The following is a 23,373-nucleotide window of genomic DNA, read 5'->3' as shown; positions in this document are numbered from 1 at the left end:
CTGTCCCTCCTGCAGTTTAATTTCTCTCCTAGCCTGTGCTGGAGACAGATACATTTGTATTCTTGAGATCCCTACCAGATGTCTTTGGCAAATGCCAGTGTCCCTTGGCACCTGCCAGCTTTCCTCCAGCTCCTAGTTTTAATAATCAACCCTGCAAAACCTAGTCAGCCAACCATCTGTGCCAGCAATCTGGTTCCACTTTGGTTAAGGGAGATCTTTTCCTTTTCTAAACAGTTCTTCAGTGCCTTATAAATGTAACTTATTCCACTTGATATCATCTCCACACAGACATGCTGCAGTCCCTACTGTCTTGCTGTCCTTATCCACAGAACTGGAAAAAATCTAGCATAGGGGCTCTGGAGTCATTTTCTTAGTTTAGTACCAGGGAAATGTAGCATCCAGGTCCTCTCTCCTAGGCCTCTCTTTATTAGTAGTACCAATATGAAGAACCACAGTGGGCTCTTCCCAAGCACTCACTAGAGAAGTGCCATAACAGTGGAGTTGTTAGAATCGCTGAGGGTGCTGGGAAATAGGTTTTACTGCTCTTCTGAAAAAGAATAAGTTAGCTTGTTTGAGTAATGCAACTAACATCTGGGGGAAGTATTTAAATCCCTTCTCTTTCCAGAGACCATAAAAAAGAAAACCGCCTGTGAGTAAAAATTGTTCTTTCGGTTGTATGCCATAATTTCAAGACCTGCTTTTAATATGGCAATATTTAGACAATGTTTTGTTGCTACTGCCATTAGTGCCAGCCAATATTATTTCTCTCGATAGATAACAACCCTGGCAAAATGGTCCAAAAATATCTCTCACCATCCCTGATAGAAATCTGTTCACGTATCCTTAAACACCAATACATGCACGTCTCCCTGCACTATGTAACATACATGCACACACTCATGGACACTGATACATGCAAACTTCAAACCAATCTCTCACCCACACACACAAATCCTCTTTGTGTCTCAAACTACACAACCACACACCCCACCATTCACTCAGTTCTGAAGGCTACCTCATTCGGGCACATGCCTGCCATTCACCTCTCCATTTACCCTCAGCCTATCAATTCTCTACCCATACCCCAAATTCACCAGCTCTCTTCCCCGACCCACCTTTCAGTACCATCTATCCACAGTTGCACCAGCCATATAAGCCCTACCCTGGCTTCCTCATGATTGCAGCATCTTTCCCTCAGTTGAGCCTTGAGTCTTCCCCTAAGGGAAGGCCTCTCACCTCTCCTGCTGGCTGCTCCCCTTCCCCAGTCCCCCCAAAAAAGGCTGGAGGTCCTGCTCTGTCCCTTCTTCCACTTAAGGAGTTGCCACCAGGGCTGTTAGAATATTTTGGCCTCTCCCTAGAGGTGGGTAAGGAGCTGGGTATTATCTGTTCCTCTCACTAAGCCTGGGGAAGCAATTGCTGGAACTGGGCAAGAGGAGGAGCCAGCTAGGACCAGCCATGGGAGAAAGCCTCAGAGTGGTTAAGTAGGAGCGCCACTGGTATGGCATCTGGTGAGGAGGGAACCATCCTGGCCCAGGAGAGGTAGAGCCCGGAAGGGCTGCTGATAATCCCGCCCCTTCCTCTTGGGACCAGAGGATTCAGCTATTACACAACTGACCCTCCACATGTTCTGCTGCTGAAGGCAGAGCAAGGGACAGGCTTAAAAGTGTAACAGCAGTGCCAGCTCCTCTCCTACTGCCTGGCAGCTGGTTACACTCAGCTCATGTTTTTAAAGTTTTGTTCACAGCCTTAAGGGCGAGAACCTTTTTTAAAATGTATTTTAAATAAATTCAGTTTCTGCAGAACCTGACCACATTAGTCTCCCTTGTCCAAAGATACTATTACAAATCAGAGGCAGTGTGACCTAGCGGACCGGGACTCAGAGGAGACGACCCGCATTCTAATCCCAGCTTTGCCACATTTGCCGTGTCCTTGGACAAGTCACTTTCCCTTCTCTGTGCCTCTGTTTCCCCTCCCACCCACTGTCCACCTTGTTGATTGAGACTAAGTTCTTTGGGCCAGGGAATGGCTCCTACTATGCATTTGTGGAGTGCCTAGTGCAAGAGGCAGCATTCTACGTGCTGCCATAGTATAAAATATGATAATAAGCATACATCTAGTGGCAACATCCGTCTGATAAAATGAATTTACTGCAGACCTTTGACTGCCTCGGCCCATTAATCTCTCTTTGCCAGGATTACTAACATTCCAATCCTGTGAGCAGCTTCAAACAGCTGCCATTTCTTTAAGCAGCCTACCACAAGCATGCTTCCTTTCTTTCTCCCCCCCAATGTGGAATTTCACATGAACATACCCATCCCACACCCACATACAAGTTACACAGGTGGCACCTTTTCATAGTCACTCCTAGAACTGTGAGTTTAAGATCTGTGATCTCATGACTACCAAGGCTAGATCTTGGGGAATTTACCCCTGGAACATTGCTGCTTTCCATTAAGACAAGGCACATGCATCTAGTCCCAGGCTGTCTAGAGATATTAAATATTTAAAGATGATCCTTTTATGTCCAGAAAAGCTACTTTAGGTTATTTGCAGAAGTTCTACAAAATATATTAGTTATATTTCTTTCTCTCCCTCTGCTTCTAAGCACAGTTGGACACAATACATAAGGCACCTGGCTTTACAGACAGAAGTACACAAAAAATAATCAAAAAAATTTTAAGTACTCAAATACTTTTAAGTGGCTTCCTGTTATATGTAGCTTATTTTAGACTTTATTTTTATAACAGTGACATTCCAAATGTGGGTACTAGGTAATGTACAGACATGCAAGATGACTCTGTCCCTGCCCCAAAGAGCTTACAAAGTAAAACAATAAAAAGGTGAGGGAAAGAGATACAAGGTACAAGCAAAGTGGTCAGAGCGATCACGTGGAAGATCATATTTCTCCTGTCCTGTTGATTTACAGAATACATGTTCATATAATAAGAGATGAAGTTTTCGGGGGAACTTGCAAGTTACTCAGTTCATGCCCAAACTTGTGGTTTCACTAGCAATCATGGGTAATACAGCCATAACTCACTCATGCCAAACAAAATTGTACAATGCCACCCACAGATTCTCGCTATATAATCCCGCGCTTCAGAAATTCATTAATTTAAAAGTTAGGCTGCTCATGTGTATTTCCTCACAAAACACAGACACTAAAAAATAAGGAAGTAACAAGTCAAGACAACATTCTCACCCAATACAACAACCTCCAAGCATCAGCCCGCTACCATCATGACACCCAGCTCAGCACACTAAACACCTTCTCCAACACGTTGACGTTCAATTAGATTGCCACCCTCAGTACTTGCATCAAAGAATGAGAAGTCTTGCTGTGATGCACAATATTCACTCCAATCTTCTAACAACAAACACAATTTCAGAATTACAGTTCCCGACCAATAGGAGCTGCAGAGTTGGCGTTCGGGGCTGAGGCAGTGAACAGAGACCCCTCCCTCTCCCCTCTCTCCCTTCTCCCCCCGGCCCCAGGGCTGCAGGGACATGCAGGCCGCTTCCAGGAGTGGTGCAGAGTTTGCATGCGGGCTCTGAGCTGGGGTGCAGGAGAAGGTGAGAGGCTCTGACCGGACGGCGCTTACCTCGGGCCACTCCCACATCCCTCTAACCAGGGACTGGCACATCCTCTGGCAGCATCTCCTAGGTGGGGGGGGGGGCCCAGAGATCTCTGCGCACTGCCCCCACAGCTCCCATTCGCCACAGTTCCCGGCCAATGGGAGCTGTGGAGTTGGTGCTCGGGGCGGAGGCAGCACACGGAGACCCCTTGCCCTGCCCTAGGGGCTGCAGGGATGTGCTGGCCACTTCCAGGAGCAACGCAGAGCCAGGGCAGGTAGGAAGCCTGTTCCCCGGCATGTTGGGAGGGAGGGAGAGGAGTTGAGGGGAGGGAGGGGGCGGGCCTGCGGACCCCTGGAATACCCTCTGAGGACCCGCAGGGGTCCGTGCACTGCAGTTTGAGAAGCGGTGCTTTAATACAATGATACTACAAAAACATGCGCAGCACTAAACTCCGTCTGCTAGCAAAAAGGGAATTAGAAATGACAAGATAGATACAGTTAAACTAACAACTTCACAACAGACTCAGCTGGAAAGCAGCTGTGTTTCACTATCCCACGTGACAAAGAATGGTTCTGCAGACTATGCTTAGAATTTGAATCTTGGACTCTGCTTTGCGGTGCAAAATTTGATGGGTATAGATTATCTGTATCAATTTTAATGCAGAAAAGTGGAGGTTTGAAAGAATTCAAGGAGGTAAACTATCTATGAAAGGTAAACCCCTAGCAGCCTGTCTGTCTTGTGAAGGTTATAAATAGCTCTATAAAGCTATCTTGTACATAACAGATGTTGTCTGTCTTGCTTAGTATTTCCATCTGCATTTTATTAAAGTTTCAAAATAAGATAAGTATGTTCAAAAAGGAATTATTGTGTATGGTGTGACAGAGGCCTAATATACTAAATGAGTTGGAAAAGCAGACAAGAGGTCTGATTCTCATTTACACTGTTGCTTTACACTGTTTACTTCTTCTGACACCAGTGTTACATTCCGATACAAACACTGCCCTTCTGTTAAGAGGTAGCAAATCAGCCTCAGTCACGGGAAAAAAATCACCGACACCCAGGATGAGTGTATTTGATGTGTAACTTCTTTTATTTATACATATGCACCAGTCCTGGAACAGAGGTGTCAAACAGCATGCAAGGCAATCCATCCTTTCAGGAATCTCAGCCTAACTCCAGTGCCCAGTTCTCAGGAAACATCTCTGTCTCATGAACTGGCTCTAACCAGAGAGCAAACTCCCCTGTTGCTCACAGAGCTCATGCTCTAAGGGCCATTCACTGCTTCAACACAGAACCTGACACAACAAAAACTGACTACAACAAAGCACGGTTTCCCAAAACTAAACATTTGCTCACATGGTGGATCTGTCTACACAGTTGCTAGGAGCAAGTCTTGCAGCCCAGGTCAACTAAAAAAGCAATATGGACATTTCAGCTCGCTCTGAAACTTACTCACCCACCTCTAAGGAAAGCTCCAGCTGAGCCCAAATATCAAAGCAATGTCTACATGGCTATTTTTAGTGCTCTAGCATGAGGTTGTTGACCTGGGCTGTGAGACTCATTCCCAGCAGCTGTGTACACATACCCTAACATTTAAAAGAAACACCTGGTGACACCTGCCATAACAAGTGTGCATCCTTGTGCTGGGTCACTGAGAAAACATCTGTCAGAAGAGGGAGTAGTTCAGAAGAAGAAAACATGTTTACTTTCTGTCTTGGGGAATCCTGAAGCAGCAGGTTCATCTTCAATGTTTGAGATGTTGAAGGAAGATCTGAATTGATATTTCTCTTGTTCAAGTGCAACTGTAATTTCACAGAGAAAGATACAGACTCTGTCCTGAAAACCATACAGTCTAAGTCCCCACTCCTGTCAAGACTTAAGTACGTGCCTAACTTTACACACTGGGAATAGTTTCATTATAGTGAATGGAACTATTGCCTGTGTGTAAAGTTAAGCACGTGCTTATGTATTTGCAGAATCAGGGCCTAAAACATAACCTTAATCCAATGCCAATTTATCAAAACAAAATAAAGAAATGATCCCACAAAACAGCAGGCAGGGTGATGCAAAACAAAATAAAGTACATATAACTGGATAAATTACAAATTTGTTAATTTGTTCATATTAGGCAAAAGAAGTATCGTGCAGTATACCTTGTAGATTAACAATGTTATAAAATTAACATTTCTTATAACCCTTGTGATTCATTCAAGCAGCCTTGCCAGTCCCAAAACTACACGAGGGAGAGGTTGGGATTCCAACATAAAAGGTAGGTTTTTGAAATAACATTTTAAGAGAGATATCTGTAATGCCAGCTAATAACATTTGTCAGCATACATGTAAATTAAACATCTCCACCATACAAGTCAGATCTATTCCAGAACTGCATGCTTGCCAATAGAGCCCAGCGGCTGCTGGAACATATCCGATATTTACTTCATTGTCATGGGTGTTACATTGACCTGATTTTTCACCGAGCCTCTGAAGCTTTGAGCACGTGTTTTGGATGCCAAGCATTCAACTGTTCAAAAAAAACAAGCCAAAAAAAATTCTATTGTCCATCAGGTCAGGGCAACCCAAAACTAGTTCCAGAAAAGTGACAATTAACTGCTGCCTCCCAGACAAGCTGCTCCTCTGCACTTAGCAATACTGAGAGCATGGACTGATGGGTGCAGTCCATTTCAAGGCTGGAAATGAAAGCTCACCCTTACCTTAGGGTAATTTAAACGCCTCTGAATGCAAAAAGAAAGCTGATTTGCATATTTGGCTCCCTACTTTTCCTAAACTCCTCTGTGACAGCTCAGTCAGACCCCATCCTGCACTTTGAGAAGACAAAATGACCAACTATACAGTATGTGCACTGTTCCCAAACTACAATCTTGGGAGTAACTGCTATTTAGAGGTGGGATCAAAAAGAAGACAAAAGAAAGAGTCTATTATCAAATATTTGTTCACCACGAAGGTACTTACAGAGTATAATAACCCCTTAACCTTCTCTTTGTTAAGCTAAATAGATTGAGATCCTTGAGTCTATCGCTGTAAGGCCTGTTTTCTAACTCTTTAATCATACTCACGGCTCTTCTCTGAACCCTCTCCAATTTATCACCATCATTCTTGAATTGTGGGCACCAGAACTGGACACAGAAGTCCAGTACCAGTCGCAACCCTGCCAAACAGAGGTAAAATAACCCCTCTACTCCTACTTGTATCCCCCGTTTACGCATTCAAGGATCGCATTAGCCCTTTTGGCCACAGTGTCACACTGAGAGCTCATGTTCTGCTGATTATCCATCACAACTCCCAAACCTTTTTCAGAGTCACTGCTTCCCAGGATAGAGTCCTCCATCCTGTAAGTATGGCCTGCATTTTTTATTTCTAGATGTACATATTTATATTTAGCCATATTAAAGTGCTTATTGCTTACTTGTGCCCAGTTTACCAAGAGATCCAGATCACTCTGTATCAATGACATTTCCTCTTCATTACTTACTAATTTGTGTCATCCGTAAATTTTATCAGTGATGATTTTATGTTTTCTTCCAAAATATTGATAAAAATGTTAAATAGTATAAGGCAAATAATCAATCTGTGCGGGATCCCACCACAAATGCACCAACTTAGTGGTGATTCCCTATTTTAATCCATTTAACGTGTGCATTGCAACTAGTGAGGCCTCCGATGGAGCACTGTGTCCAATTCTGGACAACACACTTTAGGAAAGATGTGGACAAATCTCAGAGTGTTCAATGGAGAGCAACAAAAATTATAAAAGGTCTACAAAAGGAAAGGTTAAAAAAATTGGGCATATTTAGTTTTGAGAAAAGACGGCTGAGATGGGGACCCAGTAACAGTCTTCAAATATGTTAAAGGCTGCTACAAAGAGGATAGTGATTAATTGTTCTCCATGTCCACTACAGGTAGGACAAGAAACAATGGGCTTAATCTGCAGCAAGGGAGATTTAGGTTAGATATTAGAAAAATCTTTCTAATTATGAGCTCTGGAATAGGCTTCCAAGGGAGAAATGCCTATCATTGGAGGTTTTTAAAAACAGGTTGGACAAACACCTGTCAGGGATGGTCTAGGTTTATTTGGTCCTGCCACAGAGCACGGGGCTGAATTTGATGACTTTTCAAGGTCCCTTATAGCCTTGCATTTCTGTGATTCTATGTTAATTGTATATTGTTCTAGTTTTTTAATCAAAATGTCATGTGGCACCAAGTCAAACACCTTACAGAAGTCTAAGTATACTACATCAGTACTATTAACTTTATCAACCAAACTTGCAATCTCATAAAAAAATGATATCAAGTTAGTTTGATATTATCTATTTCCCATAAACCCATGTTGACTGACATTAATTATATTACCCTCCTTTACACAAAGGAACTCTGTGGAGGAGCTGAGAATGGAACCCAGGTCTCCTAAGTCTCAGACTAGCACTCTGATCTCTGGGCCATCATTCCTCTAGATGCACTCAGCATCTTGCTCTTGAAGAAGGAACATTTTAAAAACCAAAACTATTAATTTTAAGAAAACCAGACATTTGGAATAATTATATTTTCTTCTCATACAACCAAATGTGAGAGTCAGGTTGTTCTTGAGTAAGTGACCTTCCAAATATATTTTCTATTCTGAAGTCCAGAGTGAGATCCTAGTTAACGGATGCAGTGACAGGGATAAAGGGGACGTTTTGCAAATTTGAGTGCCCAAAATTAGGTGCCTAAATAGGTATTTAGGTAACTAAATAAAAGTGGCCTGATTTTCTGAGGTGCTGACTACTCTCAACTTCCACTGAAATCTATGAGAGCTTCGCTGATCAGCACCTTTGGTAATCAGGACACTTTATATAGGTACCTACGGAGGGATTTAGGAGCCATAGTTAAAGAGGCAGATATTCAAAAGGCACAAAGGGCAGTTGGGCACCCAACTTTTATCCACAGTTAAAAGGAGTTGGATGCTTAGCTGCCCTGTATGCCTTTGAAAAAATCTCTCCCTCCATAAAGAAGGGTGCATAAAGTTAGGCTCCTATGTCTTTATTTAGGCTGCTAAATAAGTGACCTGACTTTCAAAAGCGTTGCTCACCCAGAAGGTTCTATTGATGTCAATGGGAGCTATTGAGCAATCAAACACTCTTGCGAACATGGATTTGGAAGCCAAACTTTAGGTACCTATTTCTGAAAATTTGGACCAAAATCTTCCAGAGGAGATAAAGTCAGTAAACCTGCTATTTGGATTTGATTAATAGACTGTGTAGTAGCTACCTGGAACCAAAAAAGTCTGAGTTTGTTCACTGTCAGGGTTACTACAATACAGAGGAAAGTTTAGAGCGCAAGATAGTGGAAACATTTAATACGGTTGAAAGGAGTGATTTCTCACTGGCACAGAGTTTCACAGTATTAGACATTTAAATCCATCATCATGAATTAACCCCCAAACAACATTCATTGTATTGCATTTAGCAAAGTTCAATATTCTACATGTACTTGTGCTATTTAGTTATCAAGTAACAATATCTTGTATAATTTTAAAAGAACATCTGCTGAGTAATCAGGTCTGGTGCTCCCAAAAGTAAAATTAAAGTACTAACCTTAAACCTGTGATTATCTGGCCCCGAGTTTCTCAATTCATAGGGAATAAATGCCTTTATAAAATTCATTAACGTATAGCTGTCAAAGGTACCAACCATAATGAGACCTTTGCAATCATACATTTAAATGAGCAACCACATTTTGAATATTGTATAGGTTTTAAAAACAATGGGGACTGGGTATACAACTTCTACACCACTAAGGCCAATACCGTACTAGGACCATTATAGGTACTCTAATAGTTACACTTAAGCAAAATCTCTTCTTGGCCTATGCCATGATAATGCTTACTTAAGAATGTGCATAACTTTAAACATGTGCATAGTCCCACCAAGGTCAGGTACCTTACTGCATCAGGGCACTACTGCGCAGGGCTGAGTTCCTTTCAGCTGCCTTTCTTAAATTCATCACACTTGTCCTATGAAATCCAGATTTCTGTCAGGAAGCTACTCCAAATCAAGCTCTGCTAATGAAGTAAAGTTTTTTTCCTTCCGTACAATTTGACAGAATTCAAAGGAGTACACCAGGCTTGGTTACACACAGAGAAGAAAATAATTACTTACTTGTAATGTATTTTGTCAGTCTGCCTCTTCTTCCATCCCGGAAAGGAAACATCCCAGCAGACAGTATTATAGCTCGACCTATACCAGGAAGCAAGGAGGCAAAAAAATAAAATAGAAGTCTGCCAGTCACAACTGACACACAGTTTCCTGGTAGGTGGAGTTATAATGATGTCAATAAGGTTGTTTATTTGGAAGGAAGAGGTGGCTGTATGACAAAGTATATTAATTGGTCCTGTGAGAGCAGCCCTCTCTAGTCACTAGCAGAAAATAAATGTGTTTTATGAGCACTTAGAATAGCACTTTCTGCTTTCTGTCTTCTATTAAACATATTAATGGCATATTCAAAGGCTCCAAACTTTTCCACATTTCTACAGAGTAAACCTCTGTACTCCCACCTTATGACAGACAGCTCTGCAAAATACATGAGTAGCTAGTAATAAAGCTGTGGTTTTAGTAGCTGTAACTGTTAAAGAAGGTAACTGCTACTGTGTTATTACTGTTTCTTACACAACCTGTAACATAACTTTCAGTGATTGGCAAAATACAATATATTATGAAAATTAAGTCACACAAAATCAAGTAACTTGGCAGAATAGCATTCGCCTGCTAAACCCAGGGTTGTGAGTTCAATCCTTGAGGGGGCCATTTGGGATCTGGGGCAAAAATTGGGGACTGGTCCTGCTTTGAGCAGGGGGTTGGACTAGATGACCTCCTGAGGTCCCTTCCAACCCTGGTATTCTATGATTCTCTGATAAATTTGATCAGAATATTTTTGTGGATTGGTTGGCCTCAAAAGAAAGCTGAAGCAGAATAAGGCTTTAGTTTGACAGAACTGTCAAGGTGGGGTGTTTGGGGGCTATTTAATCTCCACTATATGCCACATCACAGAAACTGTAGGGATTTTCAGTCAGCACAACACATGGCAACTATAAAATTACCAATAAAAGGAAGGCAGTAAACGGGAAATGCCTAGTCTAGAAGAAAGGTGTATGCATATCATTAAGCTATGTTTAGCAAGGAACAAGAAATGTGAAGTAGAGCCAAGTCACTTCTTTGGTTTCTAGAAGCACTGTTAACCATATGGGAAACATATATTATAAATGATAGTTTACATGTGTGCAACAGTTGCTGAAATAATAAGGGATTAAATAATCCTTTTCTTCTGAACATAAAAAAAGTGAATCTGAAATACAGTAAATCAAATATTTATCTTAGAAGTTTGCATGTCTTGGAAAAAGCCATACCAAACATGTATATTTTTAAAGACACATATAAAAAATGGTAAGTATATGTTTAATAATAATTCCTACTCAATTTGATATGTTATCCGCTTGCCTGAGCGAGACAGAAATTTGATTATAATCGCAAAATTTGATGAAAAAATTATGTGAAAACTTGAATTAACCTGAGTAAGGCTTATTACTCTCCAGATACTGCAGCTTCATTTCTAATACTACCAGCTATGCCAATAATTCCAAGCACAGTAATTAGCAAAAAGCATAGTGGATAAGTAAATGGGAACTGAGACATGGTCAGGCTTAGTCTATATTATATACTTATTTCAGTATAACTACATCGCTCAGTGGTGTGGAAAATTCACACCTCTGTATGACGCAGTTATATCACCCAAACTCCTGTTGAGACAGCTCCTCCCATCAACATAGCTACTGACTCTCATGGAGGTGGGGCACCAATGAGAGAAGCTCTTCCAACAGCATAGGGAGCATCTTCACTAAGCACTAGAGCAGCATCGCTGCACCAGCGCCAATGCAGCACTGTATGTGTAGACCAGCCCTCAGACTTAAGACTGTGAAACCTTTAGTTATCATTATTTATAATCTGCCAGATTTTGAAACATTTCTGTTATATTTTTTCAAAACTTTTACTTCATTTTAGTTCCTGGCTTTCAAATATTTGGGGGTTTGTTTTGTTTTTTATAATCACAACTTTACTTTTTTAAAGGGATTCTGTCAACTTTAAAAAAAAAACTGTCTGAAAATGTCATACTTACCAATGGCAGGCAAGAGTCAAGAGCCTATTCCTAAAAGCACTTACACACACACACATAGTCCCAGGAAACTCAGTGGAAACAGTCACGGCCCCAATCCAGCAAACACTTGAGCACATACACATGTTTAACTTTAAGTACACGAGTAATCCCACTGACGTCAATGTGCTTAAGTCTTTCCGGGACTGGGTTCATGTTTGCAGGACCACAACCTAACATTACTATAATTGAAAGATCTAGGAGAATTTATTTTGTGCATCTGACTCTGTTTTGTACATAGTCAATTCCACTATTTACTCTGCATAACCAATAAAATCTTGTTTTCTTTGCCTCTGCGGGTCGTGTGGGGAGAGAAAAATATTTTAAACACATGGTAAAAGGAGAGGCTGTAAAATCACAAAACTTGGCAAAAGGACTAAAGAATACATGAAGTACCTGAAGCTATTTTTATCACAAATTTAAAACCGACCAGGTTTCAATGGATGGTGTTTCTTTATGTAACACATAGGTATCTACAACCTTTGTGGTCTATTAACAATAACTTTTATAGGGAGTTTCCTTATATTTTTATATTTGCATCAAGGAAAAAGAGAACTGCCACTATTAGATATAACTCTCGATAACCCTGATACCATCACAAAATTAGCATATTTTGGTTTCATGCCTGGTAGCACTCCAAGTTCAGGCATGGGCATCACACACTTTTTACACTGGGAAGGAGGGGCATCACAGGATGCTGTGAGTCTCCTCAGATATTTCCTCCCGCAGAGCCCCCTCCTATGGCTCTTAACACAGGATGGGGTAATGTGGCAATGGGACGTATCTTCTACAGCCTGAATTTGCTCTGTGCCATGTGACGTTCACGAAACCTGTGCACTTGTCACTGCGACTGTAGGTGATTTTCTTGTAGCTCTTCCATTCTGAACTCAGGGTTTGTTTCTCAGAAATTTGTAAATGAGTTTTCTATTCTTTTGCTGTGCTGACACTTGGAAAAAGTCAAGTGTCACCAAGGAACAATTTCCATCACTCCATTCCCTGATACTAAAACAGAGAACTCTCTGGGATTTCTTGAAATTATGAAAGGCAATAAAACCAAAGCCTTCTCTGGCAGATTTCTGTGCAAGTAAGGACCCTGATCCTACAACTGTATCCATGCAGACAGATCCCTCCTACAAGTCCCAATGGGTTCTGCCTACATTTGATTTAATGCAAAGCCCATCAAAGTCAACAGGAGTCTTTCCAGGATTGGTGCCTGTGCTCCTTTTGCAGGTCCTGGGCCTGTGTTTGTATTTTTGGCATTTGACTTACAAACTCCCACATTGATATTTATAGTTCAACAAATCTAACTAAAAGAGGAAAAGTTTGCTCATTGCTAAGACATTTTCCAAGTTTCAGTTTTTATAGCCAAGTTACAAAGCATTCCGCTCCCAGTTCCTAATGTACGTAATGAAAGATACTTGATCTTAGCTACAGTAAACTGCTTCATATATACAAAAATCAAGATTGAACGGCTCATATTATAAAAATTACAGGACCAAAAATATTACATCACCAAGTTACACTTTCCAAAACTGAAACTCACGTCAAATATTGAGTTTTTGATCAAATTCCAATTCCAAAGTAATCACAACTTATAAGGTTTTCTCTGGACCCTAATAACAGCCATGTACAACAGCAGTGCTCATGACTTGGCACTTGGACAGAGAAATTTTAAATGATATACGGTACTGTGGCGTTCCCCAAGCAGCCAAGCAGGTGTGGGCCTTATGAACACACTAAGAATTTTGGCTTCCTTTTTGATAGCTATTTAAACTGTCTAAATCATAGTGTTTTTTCCATCTTGCATTAACTGCTCTGAACAGTGCAAAACAGATATTTTTTAAATCCCCAACCATTGCTAGAACAGCTTATTATAAAAATTTTACTCCTTGTCTATGTCCCACAGTTGCCAACATCTAAACTTTTTCCCAAGAAATTATTGGCCAAATAAACTCAGGGTCAGGAATGCAGCAAGGGCCCTATCACCAAAAGCAGTGGGTGTTTATTCTTGTGAACTTGATGTTCTTCTTTATAATAATATGTTTATCCCAAACTGAATTCATTTGCTCAAACTGATGAGCTGTTCCATACACACAGACAGTCTAATTAATGCCAGTGGAAATATTCCTATCGCAATCTGGCCCTCGATCATTATCAGGTCAAACCTAATACACGACTCAATTATGGAGTGCCTGTGAATCCCCAGTAAAAGGCAGGACATAGCATAGTTATGTTTGCCCAGGAGCAGATATGAGGTTGAACTGGGACTCAGAGAGGCACAATTTTGTTCTTTACTCCATGGGGGAATTTAATCCACGCCAGTCCATTACATGACACAAATTACTTCCCCCTATGCACTGGCTCCGCTATGTTAGCTGGCTGAGTCCAGGCTCCATCCACTCATTACCCAATCTGCCCTACCCTTCAGCTCCTAGAGGAACCTAAAGCAGTCTCAGGTTGGCCAAGCTGGGATTTCCAAGTCTCTCCATATATTCGCCCTCCTAAGCATACAGTTGAATCTGCTATTTTAAGTCTGGCCAAGATGCAGCTTGGGTACTTTGGAACTTTTCTCTACCTGGGTATTTAAATATCTTATATGGCATATGCCCAGAGTCAATCATTAACAGAATGAAGGAAGCAAGAGTTTAGCTGAAAGAGGATGTTAGGTTCCGGTAAAAAGAAAAAGGAGTACTTGTGACACCTAAGAGACTAACCAATTTATTTGAGCATAAGCTTTCGTGAGCTATAGCTCTCTTCATCGGATGGGGAATGTCAGCAAATGTAATGTCATGCAGGTAGGGAAAGCCAATGAGACTATAGGTTATTTTCGTGTTGAAATGTATTTTGGCTCTAATACAGAATGAAAAGAACCCCAGAGTTAATTATTTGAACATAGGGACTCTGTGTTGACCAAAAACAAAGTAAAAGGAAAAAGAATAATTTAGAATGCAGAAGAAGGGGAACCATTTTACAAGTAAGGAAAGACAATTCTTCTCTGCGAAGCACTTGTGAGGTCACATTTAGCGTTGTGCTTAGTCCCACACGTTGAGCCAAAAGAGAGACATACACATTCTGGAGATGGCGCGAAGGGGAGCAAAAAGAGGTTCTTTTGAGAAAAGGCTTTGAAAATTGAACAGGCCTCAAATTAGTGTGTGAGGTGCAGGCCAAGTCCACAGCTGGTGTCAACTGGCATAGCTTCATTAATGTCAATGAAACTGGACTGATTTACATCTGAGGATCTGGCTCTCAGTATTTAAATAGCTTACAAAATTACACAGGGCAGACCTTTTCTGAATTCAGGGAGATAATCATCGCCTAAGGGCAAAATTGGATATTAAACCTGAACTGGGTATTTAAACACATGTTCTCCAAAGAATCTATTTGTAAAAAGAAAAGGAGTACTAGTGGCACCTTAGAGACTAACCAATTTATTTGAGCATGAGCTTTCGTGAGCTACAGCTCACTTCATCGGATGAAGTGCATCCGATGAAGTGAGCTGTAGCTCACAAAAGCTTATGCTCAAATAAATTGGTTAGTCTCTAAGGTGCCACTTGTATTCCTTTTCTTTTTGCGAATACAGACTAACACGGCTGCTACTCTGAAAAGAATCTATTGTTGCAGGGAATTTTGCACTCACCTGTGTTCTGAGGTTTAAGGAAGGAGAGGATTAAGTTCCCTTTCATTACTGCTACCTTGTCCTCCTTCCCATCCCACCCACATTTTTGTCTCACCCACCTGCTATGTCTTGTGTTTTAGACTGTAAGTACCTTGGGGCAGGAATTGTCATTTATTATATGTTTGTACAGCACCCAGCACAATTGGGCCTCAACCTGGTTGAGGCTCTTTGGTGCCACCACAGTACGTATAAATAAATAATACATATCAGGAAAGGCTCAGTTAAAGGGTTATTTGAACTCTGGTACAATCTGTGGAAAAAAGTTGCAAAAGCATATAAATTACTGTGGGATTTTCAAAACCTCTGCTCCTATTTAATAGTAAAACTCCCATCGATTCCAAGGGGAGCAGAATTAGACCTATGCTGAATATTCTGGAAAATCCCATCCATATATCTGTTTTAGGATAGGAGACTGCTATTTCCAAGGATACCCATAGAGATCACCTACCAGAGGGAAAATAGGCTTGGTACTCCAAAAGTTCTTTTCCCCAAAATTTGATACATGTAAATTTTAGTCTTAAAAAGGAAGGGGGAAAAGGAATGTCTCTCCTCTATCAAACCTGCTTGTTTTCACTGGACAAGTTTCTCTAGTTGATAAAATCCAGGCCCACAGGTCTTGATTTAACATTCTTCTTAGAAAGCTGCAAGATTAGAAGGACTCAGGGCTAGACTATACTGCAACGTTAAAGCGTGCGCGCTTTAACGTTGCCAGTATAGAGCTCTCCCAGCGCTCTAAAAAAACCCCATCTCCACGAGGGGAATAGCGTGGCTCTCAACACTGGTGCACTGTCTACACTGGCGCTTTACAGCGCTGGAACCTGCTGCGCCCAGGGGGGTGTTTTTTCACACGCTTGAGCAAGAAGTTGCAGCACTGTAAACTGCCAGCGTAGACAAGCCCTCAGTTTCAAACAGCATGTTGACACCTGGACCATGTTTCCAAACTGCACTCTCCGCATGAAGATCAAAGCAACAGTAAAGTCCATATAAACAGCATGCAGTCAAAAATGGAGGAATATGTTCCATATGTCAACAATAAATGCTGAAGTGAATTTTGATTATGCTATTGTTTAAATGACTAGACACAGAATGCAAAATATTCCTGACCTGCTCCTTAATGGCTTTAGAAAGGGCAACATCACAAAAATCCATTCATGAAAATGCACTAAGAGGATATCACAATTGTTTGTCACTTTACTTAAAGCAACCCATTTTTGAAGTAAGATTTAAATATCTTTTCCCCATACTATTGGTTAGATTAAATGAGGGTATAGTTTCAGGGACTCTCTTTGCAAAATGAATGTTCAATTGTACTTAAAAGTACAGCATGTGCTCAATGTAAGAGCACTGAATAATATATGCGCTTACATGCAAGTACAACGAGGCAACAGCAAGTTGAGAAGATCAACTACTTGGACCCGATTCAGCTCTCATTGACAATGGTGTAAATCAGAAGTAACTCCCTTTGAAGTGTAAATAAGTGTAAAACTGATGTAAAAGGAGAATCCAACCCCTAACCTGGATCTAATAAAGGCTCTTTTCTGCTGTTGTTATTGTGCAAATACTGTAATAAGCTGTGAAACCTTGCAAAGTTCACACTGTTCCCTACTTTTGCTTTTATCCTGATTAATGTCTTTAAGCAGGGTGGATAAAAATCAATGCTTTTTTTTTAATCAAAAAATCATATTTTTTTTATAAAAATGCTTTTGGAGGAAAAATCCTATCTAAAGATAGTTTTAATTAAGATACATTAAGGCTCCAAGATGTCTCACCGTGGAATAGGGATTATAAATTCTAATTCTACAGTATGAGACAATATTTCATGTAATGTTTAAGAAAAGTTTTGTAAATCAGTTCCAGTAGTTCATGGATTAGGGACCCAATTTTATGGGGTTCCAGGGGCTCTTGTTTAGATTACGTAGTTTAATCTTTCTATCTACCCAATGGGACTCAGTGCTCAGTCTAGAAGATACCATCAGAGATGCTTAGTTTTGCAGTTCTCAAACTATGGATTTGTGTCTCCAGAGATAAAATGCTTGTTAACAGCAAAAGTGTTTTTAAATTAATAAATAGAGGTGAGAAACAACAGACCTCACTCTATTGTCCCTCTGCAAATTTGTGTACACAGAGTCAATCCCTTACCTCTCTCTGAAAGTGCAAAGTTTCAAAAAATTCAATGAATAGAAGATTGGTGGGGGCGGAATAGATCTGGACAAGGAGAAGATGTCTGGAGATAAATGTGAGAAGGGAGGGACAGGCAGTAGAAACAAAAGTGAAACTGTTTGAGCAGCATATTCCAGAATGCACTTTTACGTAGAAATCCATGATTAAATCGAGTCTTCCTGACTTGTGATTTAAATCAAATCCACCCTGTCTTTAAGAAACAACAACATTTAATAGTTGAAAGGCTACCTACCAGCACCCTGTCTATACTAGCCTTCTTTTCATATGGCCTTCTCATTTTTGCACTAACTGGTTCGGGTCCATGGATGGATCGAAGAGTGGGAGAATCAGCATAGGTAGACAACTTGTATTTTAACCACTGTTTTGTCTAGAACTGCTGTGTGGGGGATTAGATTACATTGTAGTTGTAACACAAGGCACTAGTGGCTGCATTAGTGCTCCCACCATTGCTACCACTGACAGAGTTGACTCAGTGGTAAAAAGAATAGGAACTTTTAAGAATCAGAGGTCTAGGGTAGACACAACCTTAGAGTGAGATTCACTTTTGATGCAAACTAGGACCCTTCAATTCATTTCAGCTCTGTGGTCAGGCTACAAAGGGCGTGGGGGCGCAGAAGGGGAAGAGGCTATGCATCTTGGCGAGATCCCTCTGTGCCAGCCCATAACAGGCTGCAGTACAAGAGAAGTTTGAGGTCCAGGCTGAAAGAAGGGTCACAGCATTGGAGACACTTCGATCCAGTAACAGAGATATGAAGCAATAGCAGCCACTATTCCAGCATAAAGGCTAGACTAGTACTCATAGATGAACTGCGCTGCAGCCTCGCAGCCTGCTTATACACTGAAGGAGAGATTTCCATTCCCCCCTCAACCCTCATTCAGACTCTGTGCAGCAGGGGCAGAATTCATTCACACTGAAACTCAGCTCTTTAGATAGGACTGTGTAATTACAGCAGGGTAAGAACTGGATGTATAAACAGTCTCTTTCAGCATGATATTCTGTTGCATACAAAAGCACAGTTTCAATAGCAACTGTATTGCTTAAAGTGTTTACCTTATTATCTACCATCTGTGAGCACAGAGGCATTTGTTTTCAGTGAACTAAACTCAGACAAATATTGGATAGATACTCCCCCTGCCCTCAAAACAAAAACAAAACGAACAAACCACACATCCATCACACTGCTACTATGTCATATTAAGTTATTTTATATCAATTTGTTTCCTTAGCAAATTACCTAATCTTACCACCTCCAGGAGGTGAGGCAATAGTTCAGTTTCCATGCCAGTCAGGCCCTGATACAAAGCCCACTGGAAAAAAAAAATCAATGGAAAGTCTCCCATGACTTTAATAGGCTTTAGATAGGGCCTTATCCCTCTGCAGAGACTGCCAATAAAGGTACCAATTAGTGGTAATTATGGCACTGGTTTTGTGATGTGCCCTAAGAGTTGGACTGAGACCACCAAACTCATTTCACATAGTCAAGTCAGTCCACTAATTCTCATGTTCAAAGATATGACCAATATGAAATTTTCAATGTTTTTTGCTTGGACTTGAATATTTACTCTGCCATTCCAAACTCTCGATCAATCAGTAACTTTGGTTTGTTTTATACAAGCACTTTTAGAGGCTATTTTTAAATGCCTGATTACTTTGCTCCACAACATATGTGGGTTACTGACTCACTGACCTATCAGGGATACTTGCCATTTCCAGGCAAGACATACTAGCTGGGTTCCCATTTCCATCCTTATCATCTGGGTCAGGAGGCACAAAAAATGCTGCAGAAAGATCACAGTTAGGCCCTAGAGAAGGAACTACCTTCTCTCACTCAACTATGATCCTCAGAACAATACATTCTGTAGAATACCAATACCAGTCCAATTCTCCTCATCCTGAAAGACTACAGCAGCAACCCAGGGCCTGAAGGGATATTAAAAATAATAGTATGTGTGTGGGGAATCCTCAGAACCCCACCACCATGGGACATGGAAGGTCCTTGGGGAAAAGGAGGTGAGTATTTAGCTGTACAAATCCACCAGTTCATTTCACAATGATCATATCAAAAGCTGGTTGCAATTTTTTCATCTAAACATTTTTAGATGAAAAATGGCTGTATCACCAAAGCAAAACTTTTCACAGAAAAAGTTTGTTTTTTCTTGAAGTTTTCCAATGAAAAGCCAGAAATTGATTTTCTTTTGGTAACAATGTATGGTGTTCAGTTCTCAAAAGAGTTGGGTTGCTTTAAATTGAACAATTTTGAGTTTTTATTTCAGTTTTTGATAAAACCAGAAAACTTCCTTGGGAAATTTTGGGGGGAAAAATTAATTGACATTTTTGACCAGCTCTCCTCACAACCTCATAAATAATCTCTTATTAGTTTATTAAATGTGAACAAGTTGCCAGATAGATTCCCAACAAAATTATGATGAGAGCATTGAATGCTATAAACAGAATCTTCGATGAGTGGATTCAGGGAAAGTTGCAAGATTAAGGATTTTGATCTACATAACTGTTCCTCCATATTTTGAGGAAAGTCAAGATTCATTTCTCTCCCCCCCCTTCCTCCATGCTAACGTTGGTAAGCATTTTGTTTTATTTTTAAGTAATATAAAAGATAAATCAATGCATTTAGCAACACCTTTTGTTAGTGATATCAAATGCATTCTGTATTTAATATTGTACAGCTAAAGAGGACTACTCCAAATCAGAAATTCAATTCAGAAAGAAACATGACCCGTTTTTCTTGCTTAGTTATGTGATTGAGAGAGAGACACAGGAGAGAGGTAATATATTTTTACTGGACCAACAAATGGTTACCTCACCTACCTTGTCTCTCTTGTATGCTGGGACCAACAGGGCTGCTATAATGACAACACTACAAACAACATGTTATTAATAGACATTTCTAGCTAGTACAGTCCTACCTGCCCATATAATCAAGTAGCAGTCAAAAAAATCTGTCCCAAATAGAGTCTACTATTTAGGAAATAATTAAATTTTCTCCAAGATAACAGATCTTACATATTAAAGAAGTGGTTGCCTTTTCTCAGTCCAGGTTTACACTAGGAGCACTTTCATGGTATAGCAATGCCAGTATATATTTGTCCCCTGTTAAGGAGCAATTGTTTTTTAGGCACTCAGACAGTACAGTGATGCGTGCAGTATACAAAACCTAGAACAGACTTGAATAGTACTGGCAAAGTGCCCCTAGCGTGGATGAAGCTTATACTAGCAAAATGTGTTTTTGCTGGCATAGCTTATTCCAGTGCCCTACCCCTAATTACCAAGTGAAATAAATTATACCAGTATAACTCTACACCAGGGGCTTTTGCCTGCACAGTTACATTGGCCAGGGATCATCCTTACTAACATAGCTATGCTGGCAAAAGTTTGTACTGTAGGCCTGGAATTCCCCACTCAATGATCAGACCCACATTGTGCTACACGCCATATACTAGAAGATGGTCCCTGCCCAAGGAGCTCATAATCTACACCTCAGACAGGATGCAACAGGTGGGCAAAACAGATAAGTGGAGGCTGGCTGTGTTGGGAGGATGAGGTAACAATAAAAAACAAAATTTTGCAGAAAATCAGAAGTCAAAGTTCTCCACCTGCTTGCCAATCCCAGATGGGAGCAATCTGTAAATATCATAGTATAGGTAGGTTTTAAGGAAAGATTTAAAAGATGGTAAATTGGTGATATTGTGTGTGTGTGTGTGTCACTTCCTTTTGAAGATGGGAACACTCATTCCATTTTGAAAGAGACTAACAGTCACTGGAACAGACTACTGGACCAAGTAATCTTACACTACCTTTGGTCAATCTGCTTATCATGTGTATTGCTGCAGCTTCAAAAGACCCAGTTAGGATCAGGACTCCATTGTGCTAGGCACTGTACAAACACATAGTAAGACACAGGCCCTGCCCCAAAGAGTTTATGATTTAAGTTAAGACAAAGTGACAAGTATGCATGACCAACAACAGAAGCAAAAAGAAAAGGAGTACTTGTGGCACCTTAAAGTGGGTTTTAGCCCACGAAAGCTTTTCTTTTCTTTTCGCGAATACAGACTAACACGGCTGTTACTCTGAAACCAACAACAGAAGGCAAACTAAGGTGAGATCATGTGATAATCAATGTCAGTTACATGTGCAACCTGCTCATTGTGAATCATTTTAAAGTTGTGTGTTTTTTGTATAGGGGGAGGATCTACCTCTTAAAACTACTAAAGAGAAAATCAACCAAGAAGTTTTCCTCATGCTGATACAGACTCACATGGCTACCACTGAAACCAGCCAATAAAGGAGAGTGATAAGATAATTTAAAGGGTGGTTAAAAATAGGACTTCATAAGAATTCTAATATTTTTGTTAAAACAACGAGGAGTACTTGTGGCACCTTAAAGTGGGTTTTTGCCCACGAAAGCTTGTGCCCAAATAAATGCGTTAAGTCTCTACGGTGCCACAAGGACTCCTCCTTGTTTTTACTGATACAGACTAACACAGCTACCACTCTGAAACATATTTTTGCTTGGCATTGCTCATAAGAACAACTTCCTATTCAGGTTTTCAGGTTCCTATAGGTTAGGAGTCTTACTGATCACCATATATTGGGGTCAGGAAAGAATCCCCCCCCCAGGTGAGTGCCCCCACAGCAGTGCCCTTCCTCAGCAGCGTATGGGTGCGGGCCACTTGCCAGGACCAGCGGGGTGTAGCTCAGTCATGCCCTTGCCATCTGGGGGGGCCTTGAATACCAGGCATCGGGGTCGGCCCTGTTGCCTGCCTGCGGCACAGGACAGCCTAGTCTCGGGCAGGCTGCAACCCTTTGGTCTCAGGTCGGTGGCTGAGGTTACCTGCGACACGCAGGGGCTCAGATGAGCTGGTGGCTCCCTGGGCCAAAGGGTGGGAATTTCAAACGCAGCGGAGCCACGTAAGCGCTCCAGAGCGGCTCCTCACTCACGGAGAGGGGTGTGAACATCCCCCCCCCCAACACAGGCCCGGATCCTCCCCCCCCCAAGCCACCGAGAGGAGCCGGCCCCAGCGCCAGGGGGCCCCAGCCCCGCGCGGCGACGTGCCCCGGGAGCGAGGCGGGGGAGTCCCCTCAGGGCAAGGGGGAGCGCTGGGGACCGTCGCTCGGCTCGGCTCGGCTCGGCCCGGCCCGGCCCCCTCCCCTCACGCGCGTCCGCACAGCCCGCGGGGCGGCGCCGCGCGAGGCCCTTACCTTGCTCGGCCTCCTGCCCACGGCGGCGGGAGCGGCCGGGCGGGGAGGGAGGAGCCGGGGCTTTGTGTGGCCGCCGCCGGCCAGGCTCCCTCGCCTCACCCCCTCCCCACTCCCGAGGGCCGGCCGGCCGGCCGGCGAACCCCCTGGGGCAGGGCGCCTGCGCCGAGCCCCCTCAACTGCCCCCCGTGGGGAGGGCGGGGCGGAAAGGTCCGGCGGGGGGCAGGGGCTGGGCTGCGGCCATTTGCCGTCCCGCCTGCTGGGGGGAGCTGGGGGAGGGACAGTCCTGACCGCGAGGGGACCGGGGTAGAGTTGGGGGGCGGGGAGCAGCGCAGGTGGGCAGAGATTGGGGGCGGGGAGGAAGGTAGGGATGGGGCGGGGAGCTGCACAGGGGTGGGGGCGAGGCCAGGGAGGGATTGGGGGGATTTGGGGGGTAGGGATGGGGCGGGGAGTAGCGCAGGTGGGCAGAGATTGCAGGCGGGGAGGGACTGGGGGAAGTTGGGGGGCGGGGAGCAGCGCAGGGGGG

The 23,373-nt window shown here is 42.2% G+C and overlaps 1 protein-coding gene across 5 annotated transcripts in view; it reads right to left on the bottom strand.

The window, feature by feature from the left end:
* RIN2 (Ras and Rab interactor 2) overlaps positions 1-23,005 on the bottom strand; it is a 107,573-nt gene extending 84,568 nt beyond the window's left edge. For 2 of the 5 annotated variants that reach the window (XM_037896228.2, XM_043544122.1), the window contains exon 1: positions 22,851-23,005. The gene's annotated coding sequence lies outside the window, so the exon portion shown is untranslated. Of the gene's footprint in view, positions 1-9,728; positions 9,807-18,867; positions 18,941-22,850 lie in introns of all 5 variants that reach the window. The other 3 variants (XM_043544116.1, XM_037896227.2, XM_043544121.1) reach the window with 3 other exon arrangements.
* Positions 23,006-23,373: the final 368 nt, after the last annotated feature.

The sequence above is a fragment of the Chelonia mydas genome, chromosome 3 (genome assembly GCF_015237465.2).
Source record: "Chelonia mydas isolate rCheMyd1 chromosome 3, rCheMyd1.pri.v2, whole genome shotgun sequence".
Classification (NCBI taxonomy): Eukaryota; Metazoa; Chordata; order Testudines; family Cheloniidae; genus Chelonia; species Chelonia mydas.
This window is presented reverse-complemented; position numbering and strand designations above follow the sequence as displayed.